A 25,414-nucleotide genomic window follows, 5' to 3' on the forward strand; every position below is an offset into this window, starting at 1 on the left:
TTTCGGCTGCGATGGCCTCCTGCAACCCTCTGCAGGCGGAGCCTGGGAGGGCTGCCTGCGGACCTCCGTTTTCGCTGGCAGAAGTACCGCGGGCCGGTCCTTCGCTGTTTCCAGAGCGGGCCAGATCTAAGCATCCCATGGGCCAGATCCGCTCCCCGGGCCATGAGTTTTGACACTCCTGGCGTTCTGTGTCTTTATGTCTTACGTTACGGGTAGTCCTCGACTTATGACTGAGCGACTGAGCCCAACATTTCTGTCGCAAATGTTGCGAGAGAGTCATAAAGCAGCTTGGGAGTTATCACAGTCTAGCGTGGAGTACCCAATCCTGGGGCCATGTGGTCCACTACCTGGCCGCAAGAGAAATGGAGCTAGGTGCGTAAGCACAAAGCGCCCTCCGTTCAAGCGTCTTCCGCTTGTGCGAGGGGAGGCTTTGTGTGCGAGTGCCGGGGCCGGCCTGTTGTGACCCAGGCCCAAGTAGGTAATAATAAACTTAGTCCATGGAAAAACAAACTTTATTCAAACAGCTGGGAATTACTTCATTTCCAGCATCGTTCAACTCAAAGTAAAACAAATGCCTCCCAACACAAATTCTTCAGTTATCTCACAAACCTCAGTCCAATTAGGCAAACTGCCAAAGGCCCTTCCTGGCAAACATCCAGAAGCCACAAAAGCAAAGACGGATATGAAGCAGAGGACGAAGAAGAAGACACAGCTACAACGTTGTTTTCTGGCAAAGCCCAAATGCCGGTGCTGGTCTGTTTTAAGCCTTATGGGAGGGGCCAATCATCTCTTGGCCTTACTCCCGAGTTGTCCTTTTTGCTTGAGCTGCTCTTGCCTTCTGGCAGCTCTTCTCATGCGTGCATTAGGAACAGGTTCCTCCTGTTCCTTTGCCTCACTACTATCAGTCTCTGGAGGCTCTGGAGTCCACACCTCACTTCCCGATGGCCCTGGCCCCACCTCTGCCTCATCGCCAGCTCCATAGGCTGCTGACGGACCACAACACCGCCAGACGCACGAGTGGAGCTTCACGCACGAACGTAACCTCCCTCCACTGATGTGTGAAGCTCCATTTGTGCGAGCGGAGAACCTGTCCGTGGTGGCCACGTGGCACAAATGTAGCTGTGGGTGAGCCTGCTACTCACACGTCACCCCCCTACACGCCGGGCCGCCAAGCTAGAAAGGTTGGGGACCTCTGTTCTAGTAGCCTCCTGTGACCCTTTTATGAACCTTGAACGTCATTCATGGTCCAAACACCTGGAAGGGATTTGCGATCGGTCACTAAGGTAGAATACCAGTAGCAGTCAACTTTTGAGCCCAAAAACTTTCTGTTGCTAAGTGAGACGTTTGTTAAGTGGGGTTTGCCTCATTTAACTAGCTTTCTTGCCACGGTTGTTAAATGAAGCGCTGCACTTATTCAGTGTGTAACACGGTTGTTAAAGAGAATCTGGCTTCCCCCATGGCCTTTGCTTGTCAGAATGCTGCAAAAGGGGAAATCACATGACCCCGGGACACTGCGACCGTCATAAATATGAGTTGCTTGCCAAGCATCTGGGTTTTGATCACGGGGATGCTGCAACGGCCGTTAAGTGTGAAAAACGGTCGCAAGTCACTTTTTTCAGTGCCGTTGCACCTGTGAACTGAAAAAAAAAGTGACTTGCGATCGTTTTTGAACGGTCACTAAACGAACGGGTTGTAAGTCGAGGACGATCTGTGGCGCCTGCCCGATCGCACATTTTGGGGGAAATCAACGGGCACGCTTTTATCATCCTTTTATTGCTAACTGCTGGTAAAGCCCCAGGATAAGGCGACACTGCTCAATCAGAAAACATCTGTTTTTGTAGCCCTCTTTATGAATGAAACTAGGATGCATGTAGATAATTATAAATACACAGCAAATGCCTGTGCCATGAATTCCAAACTCCCTGGTTGGTAACAGAGGAACTGTGAAACCTGCTGCGTTGAACACTGTGCATGTATCAGGATGTGGGGGAGTTTATGGATGTCGGGAACAGAGCTGTTCTGTCCCCCCTTCGCCTCCGTCCAATCGATGGCTTAATTAGCCGGCACTATCAGCTCTGGCAGCAAAATAGCGAGCATCTGCCAAGTGTCTCTGTTATCTCCCTCGACGCCGATGAGTCACCCAGGAACAAACAGTACTTCAGCTCTTAGTTAAGCAGTTGATTTGCCTGCTACGAAGAGGCACAGCAGCCCTCGCTGGTTTTATATCCTGTGGGATGTGGCTCCATGACTCAGCACTTCCTAGGCCTGCCCCACCCCTGCTTCTGTTGTTCCCGCCTCTCCTGCTACGAAACCTAGAGTCCAGCCAGGCCTGATTGCCATCAGCTGGGTCTGGAGGCGTGGCCGGGGGGGGAAAGAGTCAGGGGACGGAGGCCTCGTTATCTCCTCCACCCAGGGAAGCCGGTGCTCCCGAGGTAAGTCCTGACGGCCCTTCCCCCTCACTTTCCAAGTCACTTTCTGGCAGGAGGGGCGCAGACACAACAATAGCTAAGTTTATTCTAAAATATGCTGCAAAGTTTGCAATGTAGCAGAAAACCACATTTAAAAAAAAATTTGTATTGAGTTTTTTTTAACCCACCTGTATTATTTTCAAGGGGAAGAATATTCCTAATAACTTTCCTCCTCTTTTCCCCATAACAACCACCCTGTGAGGTGAGGTGGGTTGGGCTGAGAGAGAATATCCCAAAGTCACCCAGCTGGCTTTAATGCCTAGCCTGGGACTAGAACTCTCAGGCTCCTGTGATTGGCCAAAAGTCAGTCCCCTGGTTTTCAGGTCTAAGGCTGGACTAGAATTCACCGTCTCCTAATTATTGGCCTGAAGGTATCCAGACAGCTTTCACACCTAAGGCGGGACTAGAACTCACTGTCTCGTGGTGATTGGCTCAAAGTCACCCAGCCGGCTTTCATGCCTAAGGCAGGACTAGAACTCACCGTCTCCTGGTGATTGGCTCAAAGTCACCCAGCCGGCTTTCATGCCTAAGGCGGGACTAGAACTCACCGTCTCCTGGTGATTGGCTCAAAGTCACCCAGCCGGTTTTCATGCCTAAGGCGGGGCTAGAACTCACCGTCTCCTGGTGATTGGCTCAAAGTCACCCAGCCGGCTTTCATGTCTAAGGCGGGACTAGAACTCACCGTCTCCTGGTGATTGGCTCAAAGTCACCCAGCCGGCTTTCATGCCTAAGGCGGGACTAGAACTCACCGTCTCCTGGTGATTGGCTCAAAGTCACCCAGCCGGCTTTCATGCCTAAGGCAAGGCTAGAACTCATGATCTCAGGCTTTCTAGACTGGTCCCTAAACCACTAGACTTAACTGGCTGTCTGTATTTTATATTATATATTAGACTTCTGCATCAAAAGCAATCCAGGTAACAGCAAAATGTATTATTTAAGAGGTGTTTCATAACAGCCTTGGAAGAACCTAATATGCAGTGAGCATTTGAACTAGCCAGATATTTATTTATGATAATATAAAGCTGAGATTCTCAACCTTGGCAAGTTTTAAAGACGTGCGGCTTTCAACTCCCAGAATTCCCCAGCCAGCCTTATGTAGAAAATAATATTCCAACAACAGTTAAAAGTTTACAGGATTTCCTACTGCAGGGTATTCTCAACCCGGTCCTGCAGATCCCTGCAATTTGATAAGAAGTTAATTAGATCCCAAGAGATTAAAAAGCGGGGGGGGGGGGGGAGAGAGAACCCTCTCAAGCATAGCCAATTTTCTATCACTAAAGCTTTATCTCTTGATTAGGTTTTCAATATTTTTTTCCGGCTTTTGGCAATCCACTTTTGTGACCTGAAATCTTGTAAACCCCCCCGATTTTCCATGTAACCTTAATTTCCCTTTTAAGATTTGGCATCAATGCCCCAAACCAGTTGCTTTTACACGATATCGAATGTGTCATCTAAATTGGAAGGCAGTTTTTCAACAGCTCCAAACGCCCTCTGCGTTGTAGGAAATCTCACCGTTAAATACTTGGGAAAACCAAGGAGCGTTTGACAAGGTTTGCGGGCCAATGACTACGCGCCAAAACCAACCCCAAGAAACACTGGTCTTTGATCCAACGTTACAATCCAGATGGAATTTAAATGGGGAATGCATGGTCCACCTCAAGATATTTGAGTTGGTCCAGTCCTTTAAGGAAGATTTCCACCAAGGGGCTCTTACGTTTTCAGAGTTATTGGATCTATTTGCAAATCTTAGTGTATGCTAATTAGGCAGCTTAATTAGAGAGCCGGTTTGGTCCGGTGGTTAAGGCACCAGGCTAGAAAGCTGGAGATCGTGAGTTCAAGTCATGTCTTAGCCGTGAAAGCCGGCTGGGTAACTTTGAGCCAATAAGCAGGAGACTGGGAGTTCTAGTCCTGTCTTAGGTGTGAAAGCCGGTTGGGTGACTTTGGGCCAATCACAAGGAGACAGTGAGTTCTAGTCCCGTCTTAGGCATGAAAGCTGGCTGGGTGACTTCGAGCCAATCACCAGGAGACTGGGAGTTCTAGTCCCATCTTAGGCATGAAAGCTAGTTGGGTGACTTTGGGCCAATCACCAGGTGACTGGGAGTTCTAGTCCCACCTTAGGCATGAAAGCCGGATGGGTGACTTTGGTCCAATCACCAGGAGACAGTGAGTTCTAGTCCCGTCTTAGGCATGAAAGCCAGTTGGGTGACTTTGGGCCAATCACCAGGAGACTGGGAGTTCTAGTCCCGTTTTAGGCATGAAAGCTGGTTGGGTGACTTTGGGCCAATCACAAGGAGACAGTGAGTTCTAGTCCCGTCTTAGGCATGAAAGCTGGCTGGGTGACTTTGAGCCAATCACCAGGAGATTGGGAGTTCTAGTCTTGTTTTAGGCATGAATGCCGACTGGGTGACTTTGAGTCAATCACCAGGAGACTGGGAGTTCTAGTCCCACCTTAGGCATGAAAGCCAGTTGGGTGACTTTGGGCCAATCACCAGGTGACTGGGAGTTCTAGTCCCACCTTAGGCATGAAAGCCGGATGGGTGACTTTGGTCCAATCACCAGGAGACAGTTTTTTTTTGTTTGTTTGTTTACATTTATACCCCGCCCTTCTCCGAAGACTCAGGGCGGCTTACAGTGTATAAGGCAATAGTCTCATTCTATTTGTATATTTTTACAAAGTCAACTTATTGCCCCCCCAACAATCTGGGTCCTCATTTTACCTACCTTATAAAGGATGGAAGGCTGAGTCAACCTTGGGCCGGGCTCGAACCTGCAGTAATTGCAGGCTTTGTGTTCTTAATAACAGGCTGTTCTTAATAACAGGCCTTACCAGCCTGCGCCATTCACCGGCCCAGTGAGTTCTAGTCCTGTCTTAGGCATGAAAGCTGGCTGGGTGACTTTGAGCCAATGACCAGGAGACGGTGAATTGTAGTCCCGCCTTAAGCATGAAAGCTGGCTGGGTGACTGGGATGTCATGCTGGCTGGGGAATTCTGGGAGTTGAAGTCCACAAGTCTTAAAAGTTGCCAAAATAGGATACCCCTATGTAAACAAAGAGGGAGAAAGTGTTGAGTCTTGTAGCACCGCACAAGGCGTGTGCGAAGTGAAAAATAAAGGGGGCAAACCCGGTATCTGACGAGCATAAAAAAAGGATGGAGGGGACTTGATCTCCATTTTTTGGAAGACTAGAACTAAGAGTTTGACTCTGCAAAGAAACAGATTGCGGAGCACTGATAAATACCAATTATTTAACATTTAAAATAATACTCCCAAGCAGATTTTGGTTAAATATACGGAAAGTTCTCCAACACTTACAAGCTGTTCAAAAGGGTGACAGATTTAATTCGGAGGTGGTGGTGGCGGCTCCTTTGTGGAGACATTTAAACGGAAACGGAAAGAATGCTTAGTGAAAAATTCCATGTACCATGCCAGGTAGCGTCTTTCGAATAATGGCCTCCAAGATTACATTTTGAATGATAAAACCCTATACTCTTATGGGAAATAAAACCCTACAGACCCAAAGGTATTTTATTCCCAAAAAAGGCAATCGGACTTTCTCTGGTATTTTTCTCTCCCTTGTGCTTAGAGAACTGAAAATGCTTAACATAACATAATAACAGAGTTGGAAGGGACCTTGGAGGTCTTCTAGTCCAGCCCCCTGCCCAGGCAGGAAACCCTACACCACTTCAGACAAATGGCTATCCAACATTTTCTTAAAAATTTCCAGTGTTGGAGCATTTACAACTTCTGCAGGCAAGTTTTTTCCACTTATTGATTGTTCTAACTGTCAGGAAATTTCTCCTTAGTTCTAAGTTGCTTCTCTCTCCTTGATTAGTTTCCACCCATTGCTTCTTGTCCTGCCCTCAGGTGCTTTGGAGAATAGCTTGACTCCCTCTTCTTTGGGGCAACCCCTGAGATACTGGAAGACTGCTATCCTGACTCCCCTAGTCCTTCTTTTCATTAAACTAGACATACCGAGTTCCTGCAACCGTTCTTCATATGTTTTAGCCTCCAGTCCCCTAATCATCTTTGTTGCTCTTCTCTGCACTCTTTCTAGAGTCTCAACATCCTTTTTACATCGTGACGACCAAACCGAATGCAATATTCCAAGTGTGACCTTACCAAGGCATTATAAAGTGGTATTAACACTTCACGTGATCTTGATTCTATCCCTTCTTGGGATAGAATCAAGCTTCTTGGATGACCTCATCCAAGATATAGCTTCTTGGATGAGAAGCAAAACGTTTTCAAAGAAGAAAAGAACAACAGCAACAAAACCCACAAGAAAGTCTAGTTGCCTTTTAAAAAAAGCACTTTTGGGACAACCAAGATCTGGATCAGTGATGGTTAACCTTTTTGCCATTGCGTGCCAGGAGGAGGGGGGGCGGGGGGGGGTCACGCGCGCATGTGCCCTCACCCATAATTCTATGTGCCCCATTCCCCCGCATGACCCCCCTCCGCTCCCCCCCACCCCCGCTCTCCTGGCACTCGATGGCCCGGTAGGCCTGTTTTTCTCTCACACCTGGTTCCAGAGCCTTTCTAGGAGTCTGGGGAGGGTGAAAACAGCCTTCCCCACCCCACCCCAGAAGTTCTCTGGAGGCCGAAAACAGCCTGTTTGCCAACTTCCGGTGGTACCTGAGCTGAGCTCGCATGCCCACTGATATGGCTACGCATGCCACCCGGATCTGGATGATTGAGAATCTCTGTGGACAAGCCCACATAGAGTTTTAAGATGTATGGATGCCGACATCCAAAATCCCAGAAGATCCTAGATTATGTTGGATTCATAACAATCCTGACAACCAAAACAATCTGGAACTGAACACACTCAAAATCGTAGAAATGGTGGTAGACTTTAGGAGAAACCCTTCCATACTTCCACCTCTCACAATACTTGACAACACAGTATTAACAGTAGAAACCTTCAAATTTCTGGGTTCTATCATATCGCAAGATCTAAAATGGACAGCTAACATCAAAAACATCATTAAAAAAGGACAACAAAGAATGTTCTTTCTGCGCCAACTCAGTAAGCTCAAACTGCCCAAGGAGCTGCTGATCCAATTCTACAGAGGAATTATTGAGTCTGTCATTTGCACCTCTAGAACTGTCTGGTTCGGTTCTGCAACCCAACAAGAAAAACACAGACTTCAGAGGATAATTAGAACTGCAGAAAAAATAATTGCTACCAACCTGCCTTCCATTGAGGACCTGTATACTGCACGAATCAAGAAGAGGGCCGTGAAAATATTTGCAGATCCCTCGCATCCTGGACATAAACTGTTTCAACTCCTACCCTCAAAACGGCGCTATAGAGCACTGCACACCAGAACAACTAGACACAAGAACAGTTTTTTCCCGAAGGCCATCACTCTGCTAAACAAATAATTCCCTCAACACTGTCAGACTATTTACTGAATCTGCACTACTATTAATCGTTTCATAGTTCCCATCACCAATCTCTTTCCACTTATGACTGTATGACTATAACTTGTTGCTGGCAATCCTTATGATTTATATTGATATATTGATCATCAATTGTGTTGTAAATGTTGTACCTTGATGAACGTATCTTTTCTTTTATGTACACTGAGAGCATATGCACCAAGACAAATTCCTTGTGTGTCCAATCACACTTGGCCAATAAAATTCTATTCTATTCTATTCTATTCTATTCTATTCTATTCTATTCTATTCTATTCTATTCTATTCTATTCTATATTATATATATATATATTATATATATATATATATATATTATATATTATATATGATAATCACTATCATAAAAACAGTCTGATGGTATAAAGCCATTATTGAATGAATGAATGAACGAACGAACGAACGAATGAACGAACCATTTGCCTGTTAAGATGATACTACAATGAATCAGCTCAAATTCATACCTCATTCATCTGAAAAGCATCAATGTGAACTAGGTTGTTTTTAGGAACATATGCCACATGTGTCTTTTTTAAAAAATCTTTTATTAGGCATATATTTGGCTTCTGATTTTTATTTGCTACTCCTGAACTATATAAGCACAGCTCAGTAGATTGAAAACTTCATCCTATTTCAAAAAGACACGATTGTCACAATCCTTTTGAACGCTTGATAGCTATTAAATATTATTATGCAGAATCCTACTTTTATTACACCTTGTGTGTGAATGAAGACGGACTACGGTTTGCTGTAACATTCCCTGCACGGATGCAAGTTAAGTTGGTAGCCATGATCAACATCCTAAAGGAAAGCAATGTAAACCGACTCTAATTTTTGCTGGTCGCAATAATTGGCGAAATGGACATGAATGTCATAAAACTGGCCCAAAGACACCCAGCCAGCTTTCAAGCCTAAGGCAGGACTAGAACTTACCGTCTCCTGGTGATTGACCCAAAGTCCCCCAACCAGCTTTCCTGCGTAAGATGGCACTAGAACTCATTGTCTCCTGGTGATTGGCCCAAAGTCACCCAGGCAGCTTTCATGTCTAAGGCAGGACTAGAATTCACCAGCTCCTGGTGGATAGGCCCAAAGTCACCTAGCTGGCTTTCCTGTGCAGGACCAGAATTCACCACCTCCTGGTGATCGGTCCAAAGCCACCCAACTGGCTTTCCTGCTTATAGCAGGACTAGAACTCACCATATCCTGGTTTTTCGCCAGGCCTCTTAACCACTAGGCCAAACTGGCTCCCTTATAATGAGAAGGAGCTGCGCGTTTGAATGCTGTTTAAATGTCATGACGGCCAATTTAGGAATGGAACCACCTCAATAAATATCATTGACTGACTGATACATTGATTGATTCATCTCTATAAAATATTGCCTAGATCAGTGATGGCTAACCCTTTTGACATTGCGTGCCAGGAGGCGGGGGGCCGGGTCACGTGTGCGTGCCCACACCCATAATTCTATGCACCCTGCCCGCAAACATGCATGCGCGACACCCTTCCCCACCGGCTCCTGGCACACGATGGCCCGGTAGGCCCGTTTTTCTCTCTCACCTGGCTCCAGAGCCTCTCTATGAGTCTGGGGAGGGCAAAAACGGCCTTCCCCACCCCACTGAAGGCCCTCCAGAGGCCAGAAACTGCCCGTTTGCCAACTTCTGGTGTTTTGTTTTGTTTTTTAATTTGAATTTATATCCCGCCCTTCTCTGAAGACTCAGGGCGGCTTACAATGTGTTAAGCAATAGTCTTCATCCATTTGTATATTATATACAAAGTCAACTTTATTGCCCCCAACAATCTGGGTCCTCATTTTACCTACTTTATAAAGGATGGAAGGCTGAGTCAACCTTGGGCCTGGTGGGACTTGAACTTGCAATAATTGCAAGCAGCTGTGTTAATAACAGACAGACTTAATCTGCTGAGCCACCAGAGGCCCAATGGTTGAACATGAAGTGACTTTTTTGCTGTCCCCAGCCTCCAGAGACTCCTAGAGAGGCTCTGGAGGGTGGGGACAGCAAAAAACGTCACTGTCTATCCACTCGGAAGTTGGCAAACGGGCAGTTTCTGGCCTCCGGAGAGCTTCGTGGGGGGTGAGAAAGGCCGTTTTTGCCCTCCCCAGACTCATAGAGAGGCTCTGGAGCCAGGTGAGAAAGAAAAACAGGCCTTCCCCACCTGCCCCCAGGCCCTCTGGAGGCAGGAAACAGCCTGTTTCCCTACTTCTAGTGGGCCCAGAAAGCCCGAAAATCAGCTGGCTGGTGCGCCCATTTGCACCGAAGCTCAGCTCGCATGTCCACTGAGATGGCTACATGTGCCATAGGTTCACCATCATGGGCCTAGATCAATTCTCCGCCTAAACTAAACGGGAGCCAAAGTGAACGGGCGGATCCTGTTTCAACAGTCCCTCAATTGGCCAGAAGGGAACTCTTTATCTATGCATGTATCGCAAGCACAATTTTCAATTAAAAACACAAAAAAGGCAGATGAATCATCCGTGTGGTTTTCTTGGCTGAGTTAGGAATGTGGTTTTGCCAATCCCTATTCCCAGAGATTTCCTTTTAAAAACAACAACAACTTGCCTAGCCAACAATCTTGGGAATTCCCAGGTTGCAGTGATCCAAGTCTTAATCACAGGCCCATCCTGGTTAACCCTTGAGATCAGCCAAGGCCAGCTAAGTTGTTGTCACCTAGACTCAAGTAGGTAGGATTAAACACAATTAGTTCAAACACAGACTTTATTAGAACAGCTGAGAATTAACTCATTCTCAGCGTAGTCCAAATTAAATCAAAACAAATTCTTCAGTCTTAACACCAACCTTGGTCCAATTAGGCAAACTGCCAAAGGCTTTTCTTGGCAAAAATTCAGAAGCAGAAGACACCGACAAGTAATAAATGCAGCAAGACAAGGAGCAAGGCTATCAACGCTGTTTTCCGGCAAAGAGCCCAAACGCCATTGCTGGTCTTTTAAGCCTTATGGGAGGGGCCAATCATCTCTTGGCTCTACTCCAGAGTCGTCCTCTTTGCTTGAGCTGCTCTTGCCTTCTGGCAGCTCTTCTCATGCGTGCGTTAGGAACAGGCTCCTCCTGTTCCTCTGCCTCACTACTGTCAACCTCTGGAGGCTCCGGAGTCCGCACATCACTCCCAGATGGCCCTGGCCCCACCTCTGCCTCCGATGCAGAGTCCTCATCCGGGTCTTCCCCAGCCTCCAGGAATGGCCCATGTTCTTCCTCAGCCTCCTCACTGTCCGACTCCACTGCCAGCTCTGCAGGCTGCTGGCGGACCACAACGTAAGTGATCTGTTCTACTGGGCCTGCAGAAGTTTGTTGACCCAATTCTTTCCAAACCAATCACCGATTTGCCATCCAAGCTAGTTTCCCGAACATCAACTACAGGCAGTTCTCGACTTGCAAACCATTTGTTTAATGACCGTTCGAAGCTACAGCGACACTGAAAACAGGAACTTGTGACTGTTTTCCACACTTACGACTGTTACAGCATCCCCATGGTCATGTGATCAAAAGTCACGCTTGTCAACTGGCATGTACTTATGACGGTTGCAGTGTCCCGGGGTCACGTGATCCCCTTTTGCGATCTTCCGACAAGCAAAAAAAGTCACTGGAGAACCCAAATTCACTTAAGAACTACAGATGGTAATTGCTGTGTTTGCAACAGCCTCAGAGATTGGAAGTTACTTCTTTAGATATCTCTCTTTTTTTTTATTCTTTCATCTTTCCTTTTTTTCTACTTTTCCTTTTAAGTTTCTGTAGTAATGTGCGCTAAAATTTTCTTTTAATAAAAAATATATTTAATAAAAAAGAAAAAAGAAACAGATATCTCTACGGCCCCAATAAAAACCATTTGAACTGTCTTAATGAATTTTTCTCTTCGTTAACACTGCAACATAATTTGCTTAATAGATATACATTAATCCCCAAAAGATTCTTCTAAGTTTTTGGTCCAGTAAAGTTGACTTCAAAGCACATTTTTTCCCAATATGTATGAAATTTATATATATTAATATGATATATACAATATATATCATAAAATATATATATATTTTACACTGGAGAAAACCGAAAAACCAAAGACCTATATATATATATATATATATATATATATATATATATATATATATATATATATATATATATATATATATATATATATATATATATATATATATATATATGAGATAAATCCACAATGGATATTTCCTCCATACAGGCATACACAGATGAATAGTTACTCATAATATATTTGCCTTCTTGAAAATAAATGCAATCTTGGACTTGCTTTAAAAAAATATACAGGTGACTTATGGCCGCCGTTTAGCCCAACATTTCCATTGCTAAGTGAGACAGTTGTTAAGTGAACTTTGCCCCCTTTTATGACCTTTCTTCCCATGGTTGTTAAGTGAATCACTGCAGTTGTTAAGTGAGTCACTCGGTTGTTAAGTGAAATCTGGCTTCCCCTTGGATTCTGCTTGTCAAAAGGTCACAAAAGGGGATCACTTGACCTTGGGGAACACTGCAACCGTCATAAATACGAGTCGGTAGCCAAGTGTCTGAATTTTGATCACGTCACCCGGGAGATGCGGCAATGGTCGTAAGTTTGAAAAACGGTCGTAAGTCCCTTTCTTCAGCGCTGTTAACTATGCACGGCCACTAAACAAACTGTTGTATGTGGAGGACTTCCTATATTGCAATTTTTGTATTCCAATCCTGCACAGTTCCCTCTAAACTGCGCGCGTGCGCAAATGCGCACTGCTGACACGGTCTCAGCGCACAGAAAATCTGTGCTGCGCAGCTAATCAACGCCTGTCAAATGACGTTGATTAGCTGCGCAGCACAGATTCGGCTAGCTAAAACTTTTAGCTAGCCGAATCTGTTTGATTCTTTTAATAAATCATGTGACTTGAATGGATGCGATGCTGGCATGACCCGCACGTCTGATGTTGCTCACAGTGGTCCAAGGGACCGCTCAGGGAGTTAGTGTGCTTGCTCAGACTTGTGAAAAATTAGAGGGAACATTGATCCTGCAAAACCTTTAGATTCTTATACATTGTAAGCTGCCCTGAGTCTTCGGAGAAGGGCGGGGTATAAATGTAAAAAAAAAAAAAAAAAGATTCAGGGTCTGTCTGATTAGAATCTTTGAATAAATATTTCCAGGGTTGAAATTCAGCAGGACCTGGAAAACCGGCAGCGGAAATTTTGAGCAGTCCTGAGAACCGGCAAATATCACCTCTGGCTGGCCTCAGAGTGGGGTGGGAATGGAGATTTTGCAATATCCTTCCCCCAGGAGTGGGTGGGAATGGAGATTTTGCAGTATCCTTCCCCCAGGAGTAGGGAGGGAATGGGGAGTTTGCAACATCCTTCCCCCCAGGAGTGGGATGGGAATGGGGATTTTGCAGTATCCTTCCCCCAGGAGTGGGGAGGAAATGGGGAGTTTGCAACATCCTTCCCCCCAGGAGTGGGATGGGAATGGGGATTTTGCAGTATCCTTCCCCCAGCAGAGGGGAGAGAATGGGGAGTTTGCAACATCCTTCCCCCCAGGAGTGGGATAGGAATGGGGATTTTGCAGTATCCTTCCCCCAGGAGTAGGGAGGGAATGGGGAGTTTGCAACATCCTTCCCCCCAGGAGTGGGATGGGAATGGGGATTTTGCAATATCCTTCCCCCAGGAGTGGGATGGGAATGGGGATTTTGCAGTATCCTTCCCCCAGGAGTGGGGAGGGAATGGGGATTTTGCAGTATCCTTCCCCCAGGAGTAGGGAGGGAATGGGGAGTTTGCAACATCCTTCCCCCCAGGAATGGGATGGGAATGGGGATTTTGCAATATCCTTCCCCCAGGAGTGGGGAGGGAATGGGTATTTTGCAGTATCCTTCCCCCAGGAGTGGGGTCGGAATGGAGATTTTGCAATATCCTTCCCCCAGGAGTGGGGTGGGAATGGAGATTTTGCAATATCCTTCCCCTGCCACGCCCACCAAGCCATGCCCACAGAAGCCACAGTAGTAAAAAAAAAATTGGATTTCACCACTGAAATTTTCCCTTTGGGGGAAATTACAGACATTCAGACCGGATGCTCCATGACAAAGCCTCTGTATCACCAAGAAAACTATTCTTTTCCAGCCGGTTATGTTTTTGTTTAGCGCCCCGGTTAAAATAAGACAGTTTGCCCACCAGATGCAGATCCTGACCCATTTCCATCTGCCTCTGCAAACTGTTTCTCTGCACACCAGAATCAGGAGGAGAAAAATCCCATGAAAATGGATTTCCTGTATGTTTGATTCCTTTGGTTTTTCTTTGGGGATGGGAATTTCCACCACCACCCCACTTTTTTTGTGGGGGGGGGGGGTTGAGACCGAGAACTCTGGTCCTCTGTGCTCTATAAACTTGGTTGGTTTTTTTGCAGACATCTCATGACCCAACTAGGTAACCACATCAGTGTTAGAAGGGAGGGAGGGAAGGAGGGAGGAGGAGGAGAACTGTAGAGTCTTTTGTGCTCTCTGAACTTGGTTGTTTTCTTGCAGACATCTCGTGACCCAACTAGGTAACATCATCAGTGGTGAAAGGAAGTGGGTTTGCAGGGGGGGAGGAGGAAGAAGACGACTCTGAGCTCCTTGGTGCTCTCTGAACTTAGTTGTTTTCTTGCAGACATCTCATGACCCAACTAAGTAACAACATCAGTGCTAAAAGAGAGGGAGGGAAGAAGGGAGGAGGAGAACTGTTCTATTCTATTCTATTCCTGTTCTTCCTCTCTCCTTCCTTCTTTCCCTCCCTAATTCCTTCCTTCCTTCCTGTCCCTTTCTCCCTCCCTTTCTTCTTTTGCCTTATGATTCTTGACGAACGTATCTTTTCTTTTATGTACACTGAGAGCTTATGCACCAAAGACTAATTCCTTGTGTGCCCAATCCATTCCATTCAATTCTATTCTAAACAAAAGGCCCACGGGCCTAATCTGGCCCCCGATGTGGTCGGTTCCGGGCCCCAGGGCTGTCCTGGAAAATGTAAGGGGCCAGCCCGTGTCGCTTTGGCCCAGTCTTCCCAGTGCGAAGAGGAAACATCGGGCCAGCATGACTTTGGCCCAGTCTACCCAGTGTGAAGAGGAAAGATGCTAGCAGTTTGGGGAGTGGTTGTCAAACTGGCCACGCCCACCTGGTCAGCCACGCCCATCCAGTCCCCCTGAGGTCAACCACAGGCCTGAATGAAATTGAGTTTGACACCCCTGTATTAGGGTGATGTTTCTCAACACTGGCAGCTGGAAGACGGGTGGACTTCAACTCCCAGAATTCTGGGAGTTGAAGTCCATCCATGTTGCAGCCGCCGAGATTGAGGAAAAACCCTGTTTTAGGGTTTCAATGGAACACTGGTACTATTCTGTCCCCTTTCGCCTCTGTCCGAGCGATGGCTTAATTAGCCGGCACTATCAGCTCTGGCAGCAAACTAGCGAGCGTCTGCCAAGTGTCTCTGTTATCTCCCTCAATGCCGATGAGCCACCCAGGAACAAACTTCAGCTCTTAGTTAATCAGTTGATTTGCCTGCTACGAAGAGGCATAGCAGCCCTTGCTGCTTTTATATCCTGTGGGGTGTGGCTCCATGACTCAACACTTCCTAGGCCTGCCCCACCCCTGCTTCTGTTGTTCCTGCCTCTCCTGCCTATGAAACCTAGGGTCCAGCCAGGCCTGATTGCCATCAGCTGGGTCTGGAGGCGTGGCCTGGGGGGGGAAGAGTCAGGCCTCGTTTATCTCTTCCATCTGGCCTGCCTCTGGCTTCTGGAGCTGAGCCAGGGAAGCTGGTGTTCCCAAGGTAAGTCCTGATGGCCCTTCCCCCTCACTTTCCAAGTCACTTTCTGGCAGGAGGCCCAGCTCAGGGGGCGCAGGCACAACAGGTACTCAACATTCAACCAACAGAAAAACTCCAGTGGGAGAATTTTTTGGTACAAGGAACAAGACAAAACAAAAAAAGGCTCAGACTCTTAATTTCCCCTTCTTTCTTTTTTTTCCAAGATTTCAAAATTATGTCTTAGCTGAAACTCTGGCGGCCTTCTTCCTTCTTAAGGAAAGCTCAAACAAGGACACAATGTCGTATACGCATACTCATTTCCTTTCCTTAAAAGATGTTTCTGCGCTAATGGATTCTATTACATCCTTGATCATTTCCTAGAGAAAAACACCAGATTAATCTCAGCACTGACTTCCTGTTCAAATGGACTTCATTTCATTTGACCAAGCACGAGCATCCAGCCATTGTAATTCGGAGAACACCGTTTAAAATCATGAATTGTTACTGCAGGCCAAAGAAGAAGACAGAAAAAAATTCCTCTATCCTTTTTAATTCCTTTTTTTAAAAAATGAAATAATAATCTATGTTATCTATCTATCTATATATATATAAATGGCTGTGTGTGTATGTTCCAGCATAACTCTGGAATGCCTCGAGCAATTTCCACCAAACTTAGTACACAGATGACTTACTCTCTGGAAAGAAATACTGTGGGGGTAAGACAACCCTAACACCCCTCGGTGTGTGTGTGTGTGTGTGTTCGTCTGTGCATATGTTCCAGCATAACTCTGTAATGCCTAAGCCGCTGAAATGAAAAGGAATGAATTATATCTACCCAGTCCCCAAAAATAAGCCTCCCCCTGAAAATAAGCCCTCCCCGAAAATATTTAAATGCAGAGCTGGAAATCAGGTAAGACACCAAGAGGAGCCCCATCTTGCTCCACACACCTCAAAATAATAAGACCTCCCCGAAAATAAGGCCAAGCGCTTATTTCGGGGTTCAAACAAATATAAGACAGGGTCTTATTTTCGGGGAAACACGGTATAGTGTCAAATCACAGTACTTTTGACAGCGATCGTGTGCATTTTGGATTCAAGTTCCGTTAAGACGCAGCCTGTTGTGCCTTAAAATGGCTTCTACCGTACAGCACAGTGAAGTTACCATGGTAACGGCTTCACAGTACTCCACAAGGGGGCTCCCTCTGGTATACCCGGGCAACGCTGGGCTATCAGCTAGTTTTATAATAATAATAATAATAATAATAATAATAATGATGATGATGATGATGATGATGATGATGATGATGATGATGATGATGTTTTAATTTGTATACCGCCCTTCTCCCGAAGGACTCAGGGCGGTGAACAGGCAAATAAAATACAAACAGAAACATACACCATAATTAAAACAACCCTTAAAAAACTGATTCAAATTTGCCAGAAAATTTAAAATAACATTACACCCCATAAAATTACAGAAATTTAAAACCCATCAAAATTCAATTAAAATTTAAAATTTAGAATTTAAAATCAGGCCAGTCCAGCCATATGAAATAAATAGGTTTTAAGTTCGCGGCAAAAGGTCCTAAGGTCAGGTAGTTGTCGAAGCCCGAGGGGAAGCTCGTTCCACAGGGTAGGGGCCCCCACAGAGAAGGCCCTCCCCCTGGGGGCCGCCAGTCGACACTGTTTGGCTGACGGCACCCTGAGGAGTCCCTCTCTGTGGAAACGCACCGGACGCTGGGAGATAGAGGCCGGCAGTAGACGATCCCGTAAGTAGCCCGGTCCTAAGCCATGGAGCACTTTAAAGGTGGTAACCAATACCTTGAAGCGCACCCGGAAAAATAATAATAATAATAATAATAATAATAATAATAATAATAATAATAATAATAATAATAATAATAATAATAATAATAATAATTGAAAGTACTTTAAAACCTGTTTGCTGCCCACAGTCACTTGGTGGGATGGGCAGTCGTAGACATGGAATTAAATTTGAAAACAAGCAAGCAAAACGTAATAACGAACATTCACATGCTAGCTTTGTTTCCCATCTTTTATTACTGAGCTACTACACTTTTAAGCGGTTTGGGATTCGCAGGGTTGCACCAGGTTGTTCCTGAAGACTGATTATCTTGGGATCTGATGTGCTTACCCTGTATTCTTGGCAAAATCTCGCTCTTGAGGAGGATAATCCCGTGGAAGTCGAATCTTCAAATCAGTAGCGCTGCAAATCAAAGAAGCAAAATTTAGGTTTTACTTTGGGCGTTCTGCGGCAACAAGCACATCGAAAGAAGAAGAAAAAGTAAAAGGTTTTACTCTTAGGTGGGAAAACCCAAAATGTACAAGGAAGAGGTTAGGTCAGGGGTCTGCAAACTTGGCTCTTTTAAGACTTGTGGACTTCAACTCCCAGTGTTCCTCAGCCAGCAAAGCAAACTCAAATGCAGTTAACTGTGAGAGGGATCCTGGAGCCCTAATGGACAATCATTTAAACGTGAGTCAGGTGGTGTGCGGCGATAGCCAAAAAAGTTAATTCAATCAAGGTAGAAGAGGGAAGAAGGTTAAAAAGGGGGGTGGTGACTGGGCAGGCCCGACTAATTGTATATAACTGTACATTGGATGAATTATTTGATAAGATTGTAAAAATAAAACTTTTTTATATATATAAAAAAAAAAAGTTAATTCAATCCTTGGTTGCATAAACAGAGGGATACAGTTAAAATCATGAGAAGCATTAGTACCGCTCCGCGGTGGGTTCCCCATATGCTTACCGCTGGTTCGCCGCACACGTACACGCTTGCTTTGCGCACACGCGTGCCTTCCGCGCATGCGCCAGGCCTAGAAAACATGGCTAAATAGGACGGTGTTCCGTCCAGACGGGTGGATGGCACCCACAGTCGCTGCTACCGGTTCGCCTGAACCGGTACGAACCGGCTTGAATACCACTTCTAGTACCGCTTTATAAAACCTTAGTAAGACCACACCTGGAATAGTGCATCCAGTTTTGGTCACCCCATTATGAAAATGTTGAGTCTTTGGAAAAAGTGCAGAGAAGAGCAACTAAGGTGATTAAAGACCTGGAAACTAAAACATAGGAAGAATGGTTGCAGGATTTGGGTAGAGAAGAGAAGGACTAGGGGAGACAGGATAGCAGTCTTCCAGTATTTGAGGGGTTGCCACAAAGAAGAGGGGGGGGATCAACTTATTTCCCAAAGCACCTGAAGGCAGGACAAGAAGCGACGGATGGAAACTGATCAAGGAGAGAAGAAACTTGGAATTAAGGAGAAACTTCCTGACAGCGAGGACAATTAACCAGTGGAACAGCTTGCCACCAGAAGTTGTGACTGCTTCATCACTGGGGGTGGGGGAGGGTTAAGAAGAGACTGGACAGCCATTTGTTTGAGATGGTATAGGACAGTAATGGCTAACCCTTTTGCCGTTACATGCCAAAAGTGGGGGGAGCGCTGGGGTGTGTATGTCACATGCGTGCGTGCCCACATTCATAATTCAATGCGCCCTGCCCCCTGTGCATGCATGCGCGACACCCCCCCCCCCCGTGCTTTTGGCACACAATGACCCAGTGGGCCCGGTAGGCCTGTTTTTTGCCCTCCCCAGGCTCCAGAGCCTTTCTAGGAGTCTGGGGAGGGCGAAAAAAGGCCTCTTCCCGCTCCCGGAGGCCCTCCAGAGGCTGGGAACAGCCCGTTTCCCAACTTCTGGTGGGCCCGAAAGGCCCGAAAATCAGCTGGCCGGGGCACGCATGCGCACTGGAGCTGAGCCAGGGCAACTTTCGCGTGCCCACACATATGGCTCCGCATGCCACCTGTGACACACATGTGCCATAGTTTCGCCATCACGGGTATAGGGTCTCGTGCTGGAGCAGGGGGTTGGACTAGATGACCTCCAAGGTACCTTCCAACTCTATTATTCTGTATTCTTTAAGAGAGGGAAGGAAGGAAGGAATGGAAAGAAGGGAGGGAGGGAGGGAGGAAGTAGAACTAGAGGGAAGGAAGAAATGAAGGACAGTGGGAGGGAGGGAGGGAGAGAGGGAAGGAAGGGAGAAAAATGTTTATATGCTAACTTAGTTTTGACCTTATAAAGCCACACCACAAATTTCCCCAAGCTCTTTTTTTTTTTTTTAACAGCAGACTCTAATACGAAGTCTGTTTAGACATTTCTCCTAACGAACAAAAACTGTAATTAATTAATATTTTTCACGGGCCATGAAAGGTATTTAGCACCTTGAAGTATTTAGCACTCTTGTTTCTTTGGGAGACATCGCCTTGAGCTCAATTTTTACAGGCATTTAATTTTTAGAAAAATCACTAACGCCATTTTTTAAAAAAGGCTTCACCTTCGAAGAGGCACAGATAAATAAGGTTGTGTTACAGTCCTTCAGAAACAGCTGGCCAGCCCAGATGTTGTCATGCAAAGGAAATCTAAGGAAATTATTATGTTATCCAGAGACGCCTGGGCTATAATTTATTCATTTTCTTACTACCTCAATTTATATGCTCTTTAATCTCCCTTTTCCTTAAGTGGGACATGCTGTTCTGGTATTATTTGCACCCTGCACATAATTTCATCCACAATTAAAAAACCTGCTTCCCATTTTTAAAAAAATGCCAAATCATTGGCATTTTTTTTTACCAATTTATACATTTTTTTGAAAGCAAAATTGCCCTTTTTTTTAAACTTTAAAACTCAAAATTGGAAAGAGAAGTTTTATAGACAAGATCCTAATGCCGCCGTGCGCTGCTCGGCAAAATGCATGTAATTCCTCAAGTTACGACCACAATTTCTGTCGCTCAGCAAAACAAGTTTTGCTAAGTTGAGTTTTGCCTCACTCACTTTCTTGCCAGAGTCGTAAAGTGAATCACTTCAGGCGTTAGATTAGGAACATGGTTGTTAAGTGAAGCTGGTTCCCCCACTGACTTTGCTTGTCAGAAGGTCGCAAAAGAGCACATGACCGAGGGACGCGGCAACCGTCGTAAATATGAGTCGGTTATCAAGCATCTGAATTTTGACCACGTGACCATGGGGGACCTTGCAATGGTCTTAAGTTTGAAAAATGGTCACTTTTTTTCAGTGCCATTCTAACTTCGAATGGTCAGTAAATGAACTGTTTTAAGTCAAGGCCAACCTGTAATGTTAATTTGTCTTCTCCTAACAGGGAAATTACTAATCCATCAACTTTTCTCCTCTTCATATCCATCTACCTCATGCAAGAGAAATTCTTTCTTTTCTTTTCTTTTTCTTTTTGCCAATGAAACCTGTTGCAAGCTGGACTTTCCACCTAATTGAATGCAGGAGTTAACGATGTGCAACTACAAACATTTTCCTCCCAAAGGAAAAATGCACTAATTAGAAGACAAAAGATGGTTTCGGACATTTTGAGAAAAAAAAAGAAGGAACTTCGTCCCATCCCATAAAAAGCAGGAACCCCAAAGCCAGGTAGACCTTGAGAGCAAGAATTAAGCAAGTCCCATTTTATTGACTTCCGTTGATTGAAGATAGATGTCCCACCACAATCTCGTGGCTCTTGGTGACTGACTAGGTACGCCAAGAAAATTATAAGAAATCCGCACTACCGTTAAAACCAAAATAAATTAAACCCTAAAATAAACAACCTCATAACATAAGTGCTCCAATCCAGGGGTCCCCAACCTTTTGGATCTCAGGGACCACTACAGTCATAATTTTAAATCCCGCGGGCCACTAATACGATCTGCCTAATGATGGCTGGGTGGGCGTGGCAAGGTGGTCATGTGACTGGGTGGGTGGGGCTAACTCAATGTCACTCACGTTGAGGGGCACCTCACCAGCCTCTACTCACCCCTCCCCTGCCAGTCACTCCTCGCCTCCACACTTGGGCTCCTTAGGGCCCTAACAGGAAGCAGCTGTTGGAGCTAAGCAGCCACCACGAGAAAGAGTTGGCAAAACAGCTCAGTTCAAATTAGATCTGACCAAGAAGGTGGCTCAGCAGAAGCACTTCATGAGGACTAGGAGCATAGGCTTTCCAAGCAGAGGGAAGACCTGCGGGAGTGCAAGGCCAGGTACCGGCACCTGGAGGCTCATTGGGCTGAGATGGTCAGCCAGTTCCAGGCGATGATGTAGTCCCACTGGAATGAGGCCCTCCGGCTCTTTGCCACCAGCGTCCCTTCCCTCCAGCCTTCGCCCAAAGCCCCACACCAGGAGGCTGAAGCGGACCCCGAGTTGGAATTTCTCCGCCCCTCCGCCCCGCACAAAAAGACCCCAAAGGGGGAGACTCTCTGCAGCAACACAAACATTCATGGTACGTATCTGGCCCAGGAGCCATAGTTTGAGGAAGCCTGATTTAGTGCAATATAAAACATGCAAATAATTTTTCTGCGGACCACCAAAATTTTCTTGCAGACCACCAGTGGTCTTCTGCGCATGCACACAGCCTCAAAAACATGGCTAAATAGGATGGCATAGAGCTGGGGCAAGTGGACGGGCCCACCTGCAACCTCCACTACCGGACTGGCTGGATACAACCTCTGGTTCCAGTATCTAATAGGTTCCAATAGGTAGGGGACGATGGGCCCTTTATGACTTGTGGATTTCAACTCCCAGAATTCCTGAGCCAGCATGAGAGTTGAAGTCCATAAGTCATAAAAGGGACATTGTTTCCCCACTCCTGATCTAAGGGGCTGCCACAAAGAAGAGGGAGTAAACCCAGTTTCCAAAGCACCTGAAGGCTAGACAAGAAGCAACGGATGCAAACTAATCAAGGAGAGAAGCAACCTAGAACTAAGGAGAAAATTTCCTGGGGGCAATAAACCAGCGGAACTGCTTGCCTCCAGAAGTTGTAAATGCTCCATCGCTGCAGGTTTTTAAGAAAGAGATTGGACAGCCATTTGTCTGAAATGCTATAGGGTTTCCTGCCTGAGCAGTGGATTGGACTAGAAGACCTCAAAGGCCCTTTTCAACTCTGTCATTCTGTTCTTCTGTTAAGAATGTACCGTATTTTTCGAAGTATAGGACGCACCTTAATTTTTGGGGAGGAAAATAAGAAAACAGCTGATTGGCAGGTGGATCGGCCTCCCGGAATACCCCCAATCAGCTGTTCCCAGAGGTGAATTTTAGCAACAGGTTCCTTGGTTGTGAGCTCTGTGCCTTGCTTTTTTTTTTTTTCCCTGCCTCTGAAACTCCATTTCAGAAATAAACTTTTTTCTGCCTCTGAAAGCCTCCAAAACAGAACTTCAGAAAAAAAGCCTCTGAAACTCTGTTTGGGGGCTTTTTTTCTGAAGCTCTGTTTGGGGCTTTTTTTCTAAGCTCCTTGGAGCTCTTTTTGCAGCCTCTGAAACCTCCGTTTGAGAAGCTGGGCGAGGCTACATTCGGAATATAAGACGCACCCAGATTTTCACCCTCTTTTTTGGGGGGGGGGGGAAAGGTGCGTCTTAAACTCCGAAAAATACGGTAATCTAAACAGATGGGAGGAGGGTGGGCGTCATTTCTTAACAAGCTTTTCAAGGCCATTCAAGGGGACTTCAACATTTTGGGGACAATCTTTGAGTTCCAGTTTAAGAAATTCTGCTGTACGCCCAGGAGCCTACACATGTCACTTTTAAAACACAAACTACTTACATACTCTCAGTGATGACTAACTTTTTCTGCACCGAGTGGTGGAAGCGGGCACATCCACACCCATAATGCAAGGCACAAGCAACCCCCCCCATGCATGGACGCATGACCTCTGCTTGCGCCCCAACCCCACACATACGTGCCTGTCTCCCACAACGCACCTCACCCACCGCGCATGAGTGGCAGAGATCCCAAAACCCGCTGGCCAGTGGGAGGCGCACACCCATGTGTGGCAGAGGTGAGCTGGGGAAATGCCCGCAGAGAAGTTTGCCATCATGGCTCTGGTGGCTCAGACTGCTAAGACAGTCTGTTATTAACAGCAGCTGCTTGCAATTACTGCAGGTTCAAGCCCCACCAGGCCCAAGGTTGACTCAGCCTTCCATCCTTTATAAGGTCGGTAAAATGAGGACCCAGATTGTTGGGGGCAATAAGTTGACTTTGTATATAATATACAAATGGATGAAGACTATTGCTTGACATAATGTAAGCCGCCCTGAGTCTTCGGAGAAGGGCGGGATATAAATGCAAATTTAAAAAAAACTGATGTAAGCAATTATTTCATAAGCCAGGCTCTAAAGCACTGAAAATTTGATTGGTTCATCCACCAAATCATTGCAAGCTACTTTTTACATCCACGTCGTGGACATCCGGCGCTTAATATGTGTGAAAACCAGAATTAGCGCATTAAAAGAGAAACCAAGAGGCCCAACACGGACAAACGATACAACGCCGTACAGTGGACAGACACCAAATGAAAAGCTTGAAACGGAAACAAATACAATAAAAAGGATTCAACCACCCATCCCAGACACCTTGCCATTATTAACAAGATGCTCCAGGAAAAAAGTCACAGGAGATAGATGGAATATTTTACCCAAGAGTTGAGAACGGGCAGAGCGTGTTTGCGTTTGGGTGTCATTTTAGGATAAACAGAAGTGCTACGCAAACACACACACAAACCTTTTCATTAGGCATTTAACTAGCGCTGCCTATTTACTCAATGCTTAGGTGGTGTTGCCAATGGCGAGGCCGCGAACGTTGGAGATGAATCATTGTAAGGTGCCAATTTTGTCTAGAGAGGGAGGGAGGGAGCTTGGTCTAGTGGTTTAAGGCATCAGGCTAGAAAGCAACAGGGTGTGAGTTCTAGTTTCCCTTTACGGAGGAAAGTTGGCTGGGTGATCTTGGGCCAATTGCAAGAGGACGACGAGTTTTAGTCCCTCCAGAGCAATGAAAGCCGGCTGGGTTACTTTAGGACACCCACCAGGAGACGGTGAGTTCTAGTTCCGCTTTAGGAATAAAAGCCATCTGGGTGACTTTGGGCTAATCAGTAGGAGAGTTCTAGTTCCGCCTTAGACATGAAAGACAGCTGAGTATCTTTAGGCCAATCACTAGGAGATGGTGAATTCTAGTCCCACCTTAGGCACAAAAACCAGATGGGTGATTTGGGCCAATCACTAGGAGATGGTGAGTTCTAGTCCCTCCTTAAGAATGAAAGCCAGCTGGGTGACTTGGGCTAATCACTAGGAGAGGGTGAGTTCTAGTTCTGCCTTAGGCACAAAAGCCAAATGGGTGACTTGGGCCAATCACTAGGAGAGGATGAGTTCTAATCCCACGTCTCTTCTAGGGGTAAGCTGGTGTTTAGCTAATACTCTATAGTAGGGGTGTCAAAGTCACATTGTCACGGAGGCGTCACGTGACGTATCGGGACTTTTTTCCCCTTCGCTAAACCAGGCAGGCTGGTTCCCCCATCATAGAGTCTCCTCCTAGCGCGGCGTCCTTTTTCTTCTGCCGACCGGAAGTCCAGTTCCCCCCACCCACCCACCATAGAGTCTCTTCCTGGAGTGGCATCCACATGTGGCTCCAGAGCCACGGGTTGCTGACCCCTGGTTTAGCCAATGAAGGCGGTCCAACAATGACGAAAAAGTTCTAAGTGCAAGAGAAACCGAAATATTCATTTCCCTTGAATTAACAAGTTCGGTTCACGATCAATAGAAAGGTGGAATTACAGAATTGCTCTATTGAAAAGCCTCAGAGAGTTTGAACAATGCCATTCTCAATGGCACCGCTAACGTGAAGCCAACTCACGATGAAAATAAAATCATTTTGATTCTGAATTGTATTAAGG

The 25,414-nt window shown here is 45.9% G+C and overlaps 1 protein-coding gene across 5 annotated transcripts in view; it reads right to left on the reverse strand.

The window, feature by feature from the left end:
* PTPRA (protein tyrosine phosphatase receptor type A) overlaps positions 1-25,414 on the reverse strand; it is a 156,514-nt gene that overhangs the window by 82,296 nt on the left and 48,804 nt on the right. For all 5 annotated transcript variants that reach the window (XM_058193491.1, XM_058193490.1, XM_058193493.1 and 2 more), the window contains exon 2: positions 17,840-17,911. The gene's annotated coding sequence lies outside the window, so the exon portion shown is untranslated. The remainder of the gene's footprint in view (positions 1-17,839; positions 17,912-25,414) is intronic.

The sequence above is a fragment of the Ahaetulla prasina genome, chromosome 8 (genome assembly GCF_028640845.1).
Source record: "Ahaetulla prasina isolate Xishuangbanna chromosome 8, ASM2864084v1, whole genome shotgun sequence".
Classification (NCBI taxonomy): Eukaryota; Metazoa; Chordata; class Lepidosauria; order Squamata; family Colubridae; genus Ahaetulla; species Ahaetulla prasina.